This window comes from Pan troglodytes, chromosome 1, assembly GCF_028858775.2.
Source record: "Pan troglodytes isolate AG18354 chromosome 1, NHGRI_mPanTro3-v2.0_pri, whole genome shotgun sequence".
Classification (NCBI taxonomy): Eukaryota; Metazoa; Chordata; class Mammalia; order Primates; family Hominidae; genus Pan; species Pan troglodytes.
This window is the reverse complement of record NC_072398.2, coordinates 50,142,704-50,148,703: the sequence shown is the minus strand read 5'-3', so window position 1 is coordinate 50,148,703 and position 6,000 is coordinate 50,142,704.

The following is a 6,000-nucleotide window of genomic DNA, read 5'->3' as shown; positions in this document are numbered from 1 at the left end:
GGGTTAGGTCAGATGGCTTTCTAATTTTCTTGAGTTTCCCTCTTTTCTTTCACCAGTCTTCATTCTTCATTATTTCGTAACTCAGTTAATAGCAGCCCAACAATTGGTCAGTCTGAAACCTGCCTATCTTTCTTAATTCCCTTCTTTCTCCTCTGCATGCCCACAGATAAGTGAATATTGTGGGGCTTACCTTTAAAATAGACTTGAAATGCAATTACCTCTCACCATGTCTTTTGCTGCTGTGCACACTGAAACCACTATTATCTCCCACATGCATTACTGCAATCATCTTCATCAGGTCTCTTCTTCCACACATGCACTCACTCCCACCACAATATGTTCTCCAACAGCAGCTAGCTTTTAAAACATAAAATATATTATGTCCTTTTCTTGCTTAGAATTCTCCAGTTGCTTCCCACTACATCTACATTAATCACCCGATTCATTGCTATGACCTATAAGACACAACATCATCCTGTCATAATCCATACCTCACACTCTGATCTCATCTTTTGCCCACCCCTCTCTCATTGCATTGCAATCACACTGGCCTTAGTTTCAGACATTCTGCAAGCTGTTTGATTAGCTGTTCTCTCTGTTGTCAATGTCCTTCCCCTTGATCTTCATCGTCTGGCTCCTCCTCATCATCTGTATTTTTCTTCAAATGTCACTGCTCAGAGAAATGATTTTTTTTTTTTTGGAATGATCCCTACCCATCTACCTATCTAACTTTTTGCCTTGTTTTGTTTTGCATAGCAATTATTATCAGAAAATGTCTTAGTAGTTCATTTACTTGTCTACTATCTCTCCTTCCCCATCTAAATATGAGTCTTACGAGAGAATACTGGTCATCATTATTTTTTCTCAGGTGCTTAGAACATTCCATTGCATATAATAAGCAATCAGGTCTTTGTTAAATGAATGAATGAATGCTTAAATAATTATAAAAATTATAAGATAATTCAAGTAGTATATTTGAGGGGAAAAATCACCTGTCACAATAAAAATTATTAATGTAGTTCTACATATTAAAAAATAAAGAAACACTATTGCATTATCACTGAAGGCTAAAACCCAATATACAAGTTGACCAAAAATATATTGATGTTGAATGTTCAGAGAACTATCTAACATTCTAATTTTGACTAAATTTTTTTTTGTTTGCAGTAAAAGAATTGAGCTCAACAATTCTTTTTTTCTTTTTTTTTTTTAGATGGAGTCTTGCTCTGTTGCCCAGGCTGGAGTGCAGTGGCATGATCTCAGCTCACTGCAAGCTCCACCTCCCGGGTTCAAGCCATTCTCCTGCCTCAGCCTCCCGAGTAGCTGGGACTTCAGGCGCCTGCCACCTCACCCGGCTACTTTTTTGTATTTTTAATAGAGATGGGGTTTCACCATGTTGGCCAGGATGGTCTCAGTCTCCTGACCTCATGATCCGCCCGCCTCGGCCTCCCAAAGTGCTGGGATTACAGGTGTGAGCCACCGTGCCCGGCCCTGAGCTCAAAAATTCTAAATACACTTTATAATGGCCATTAAGTATATTCAGTTATAAATAAATTGATTGAGAAAATGAAATTGAGTAAAGTACTCAAAATGTAGTAGTCATGAAAATAAAAATAATACCAACAATTTAATTTATGAGTATGTTTCCCTCACTCTTTCAAAATTGTATCTATGTGCTCTTGAATAATTGTTCAAGGCCAAATAGAGTGAAGAAAAGTATATCTATGTTGTTGCCCTGTAAAAATATTTCTTTTTTTTTTTTTTTCCTTCAAACTTTTTTTTTTTTTTTTATTATACTTTAAGTTTTAGGGTACATGTGCACATTGTGCAGGTTAGTTACATATGTATACATGTGCCATGCTGGTGCGCTGCACCCACTAACTCGTCATCTAGCATTAGGTATATCTCCCAATGCTATCCCTCCCCCCTCCCCCCTCCCCACCACAGTCCCCAGAGTATGATATTCCCCTTCCTGTGTCCATGTGATCTCATTGTTCAATTCCCACCTATGAGTGAGAATATGTGGTGTTTGGTTTTTTGTTCTTGCGATAGTTTACTGAGAATGATGGTTTCCAATTTCATCCATGTCCCTACAAAGGATATGAACTCATCATTTTTTATGGCTGCATAGTATTCCATGGTGTATATGTGCCACATTTTCTTAATCCAGTCTATCATTGTTGGACATTTGGGTTGGTTCCAAGTCTTTGCTATTGTGAATAATGCCGCAATAAACATACGTGTGCATGTGTCTTTATAGCAGCATGATTTATCTAGAAAACCCCATCGTCTCAGCCCAAAATCTCCTTAAGCTGATAAGCAACTTCAGCAAAGTCTCAGGATACAAAATCAATGTACAAAAATCACAAGCATTCTTATACACCAACAACAGACAAACAGAGAGCCAAATCATGAGTGAACTCCCATTCACAATTGCTTCAAAGAGAATAAAATACCTAGGAATCCAACTTACAAGGGATGTGAAGCACCTCTTCAAGGAGAACTACAAACCACTGCTGAAGGAAATAAAAGAGGATACCAACAAATGGAAGAACATTCCATGCTCATGGGTAGGAAGAATCAATATCGTGAAAATGGCCATACTGCCCAAGGTAATTTACAGATTCAATGCCATCCCCATCAAGCTTCCAATGACTTTCTTCACAGAATTGGAAAAAACTACTTTAAAGTTCATATGGAACCAAAAGAGAGCCCGCATCGCCAAGTCAATCCTAAGCCAAAAGAACAAAGCTGGAGGCATCACACTACCTGACTTCAAACTATACTACAAGGCTACAGTAACCAAAACAGCATGGTACTGGTACCAAAACAGAAATATAGATCAATGGAACAGAACAGAGCCCTCAGAAATAACGCCGCTTACCTACAACTATCTGATCTTTGACAAACCTGAGAAAAACAAGCAATGGGGAAAGGATTCCCTATTTAATAAATGGTGCTGGGAAAACTGGCTAGCCATATGTAGAAAGCTGAAACTGGATCCCTTCCTTACACCTTATACAAAAATCAATTCAAGATGGATTAAAGATTTAAACGTTAGACCTAAAACCATAAAAACCCTAGAAGAAAACCTAGGCATTACCATTCAGGACATAGGCGTGGGCAAGGACTTCATGTCCAAAACACCAAAAGCAATGGCAACAAAAGCCAAAATTGACAAATGGGATCTAATTAAACTAAAGAGCTTCTGCACAGCAAAAGAAACTACCATCAGAGTGAATAGGCAACCTACAACATGGGAGAAAATTTTTGCAACCTACTCATCTGACAAAGGGCTAATATCCAGAATCTACAGTGAACTCAAACAAATTTACAAGAAAAAAACAAACAACCCCATCAAAAAGTGGGCGAAGGACATGAACAGGCACTTCTCAAAAGAAGACATTTATGCAGCCAAAAAACACATGAAAAAATGCTCATCATCACTGGCCATCAGAGAAATACAAATCAAAACCACTATGAGATATCATCTCACACCAGTTAGAATGGCAATCATTAAAAAGTCAGGAAATAACAGGTGCTGGAGAGGATGTGGAGAAATAGGAACACTTTTACACTGTTGGTGGGACTGTAAACTAGTTCAACCATTGTGGAAGTCAGTGTGGCGATTCCTCAGGGATCTAGAACTAGAAATACCATTTGACCCAGCCATCCCATTACTGGGTATATACCCAAATGACTATAAATCATGCTGCTATAAAAATATTTCTTTCTACATTAAAATGGTCAATTTCTATGTTCAACTTTCTGAAGAAAAATCTATTGAAAAATGAATGTTATTGATGGCAGAATTGGACATCCTAAACTACATGTTATTAAATAAACCCAAATACGTACCACTTTATAAATCCTACAGTGTATTTAAGAAAACATACTTACCAGCTGGGCACAATAGTTCATGCCTGTAATCCCAGCACTTTGGGAGGCCGAGGCGGGTGGATCACCCGAGGTCAGGAGTTCGAGACTAGCCTGGCCAACATGACGAAACCCCGTCTCTACTAAAAACACAAAAATTAGCCAGGCATGGTGGCATGCACCTGTAGTCCCAGATACTCGGGAGGCTGAGGGAGGGGAATTGCTTGAACCTGGGAGGCAGAGGTTGCAGTGAGCTGAGATCATGCCACTACACTCCAGTCTGGGTGACAGAGTGAGACTCCATCTCTAAATAATAATAATAATAATAATAATAATAATAATAGAAAATATCTTACCAATAATAATCTTTTATATTAATATAGCGCTTGATACATCTCAAAGCTCTTTAACTCCCATTGTTACCTATATTCACAATAACACTATGAGGAATGTGGTACTAGTATTTTTATCTCCTTAATATAAAGAGAGAAACTGAGATCTGGAAAATAATATGATTGTTGGTAAGTCGCAATGCAGCATAGGAACAGCACCATGTCTCATGATGACTATGAAATTGTTCTGTATCTTGGACATGCAAATAAATTATTGGATTATGTTAAGATTTCTAATTTGACCTCAAACTTGCATACTAAAGGGGAGAATGATTGTAGAAATAGCTACTTTTCACAGGTATGCATAAAACTTTTAGTTATATAGTTCTTGCTAGTAATTTTGCCCAGTTTTTTGGGTGGTCTGGGCCTTGGGTGGGAAAATCGGGATCTGATGAAATGAGAGTTATCTGAGCAGGACGTTTCTTAACCGTTCCGAATTTACAATGAGTACATATTGGAATATGTGGTCAGATCATAGGGAGTTGAAGTAAACAAGCTAAAAAAGGCTGCCTCTTATTTTGCATTGAACTCTGTAAGAGATAACATTTTCTGTGAACTTAGATTTTTTATCTTTAAGTGGCTGTAAGGTGTTTGATTTTTCTTGGTCTATTATCCTTTCTTAAGAGTGATGGCCAGATTTCTTATGAGTACATAAAAGCCTTCAGACACAGTGAATTTCTCAAATACATATATCATCATTCATGTAGAACAAATTTGAAAACTCATTATTTTGGTTTTTTCTTTTCCTTTTTTTTTAAGATTGGGTCTTTCTACGTTGCCCAGGCTGGTCTCAAACTCCTGAATTCAAGTGATCCTGGCTCAGCCTCTTGAGTAGCTGAGACAACAGGTGCATGTCACTGCACTTGGCATGGTTTTCCATTTTTCATGTGGCTGCTTTGACATCATGTGGAAAACAGAAGATAGGCAATCTCCCAATTTCCAATGCCTTGGCTGACAAATCTCAAAGTATATTTTCGTTGTCTTCTAATCACAGGGAAACAGTTATATAGACAGAATGCAGCCTGTGAATAGATACTCTATATTTTAGAATTAAATTGAGCAAAACAAAGTGTCATTATTGCCTAGTCTCAGATTAAAACCACAAAATTATATAAAAGAACAATGTTTTTATTAGAGTTTAAATTTCACTTATCAATACACCATTTGAGCATTTACGTCTAGATAACCAAACAGGAATGCTTCTCCAAAATTAACATGCACATGAAGTACTTGGAACCTTGTTAAAATACAGATTCTGATTCTGTAGGTCTGAAGCACTGTCTTCAATTCTGCATATCTAACAATCTCCTGGGAGATGCTGAATCTGCTGCTTTGCTGAGTACACTCATTAGCAAGGCACTAGGAACCATTTAGAAATCTTAGGGCATAATATCAGAGGCTAACTACTTAAAGGTAACTTAATAACGATCTCCAACAAGAGAGTTTCTCCCACCACACTCTTTCCCTTTTTCTTTTTATCCTCTGTGTCAATTCTTGTCCTCACCCTCCAACTTTATCATACCTTGCTATCACTTGACCATACATGACAACTTCAGGCCACAGCTATTCTTACGTCATCATCAGACACATACTAGCAAAATAGAATTTATAAAAATCTAATTGAACCACTCCATAACTCCTAACGAAAGTTCTACTTTCTGCTATCTCATTTATCTATCCAAGGTGTTACATTTGTCTTTCATCCACAACTTTATTTCTGGTATGCTTTCAC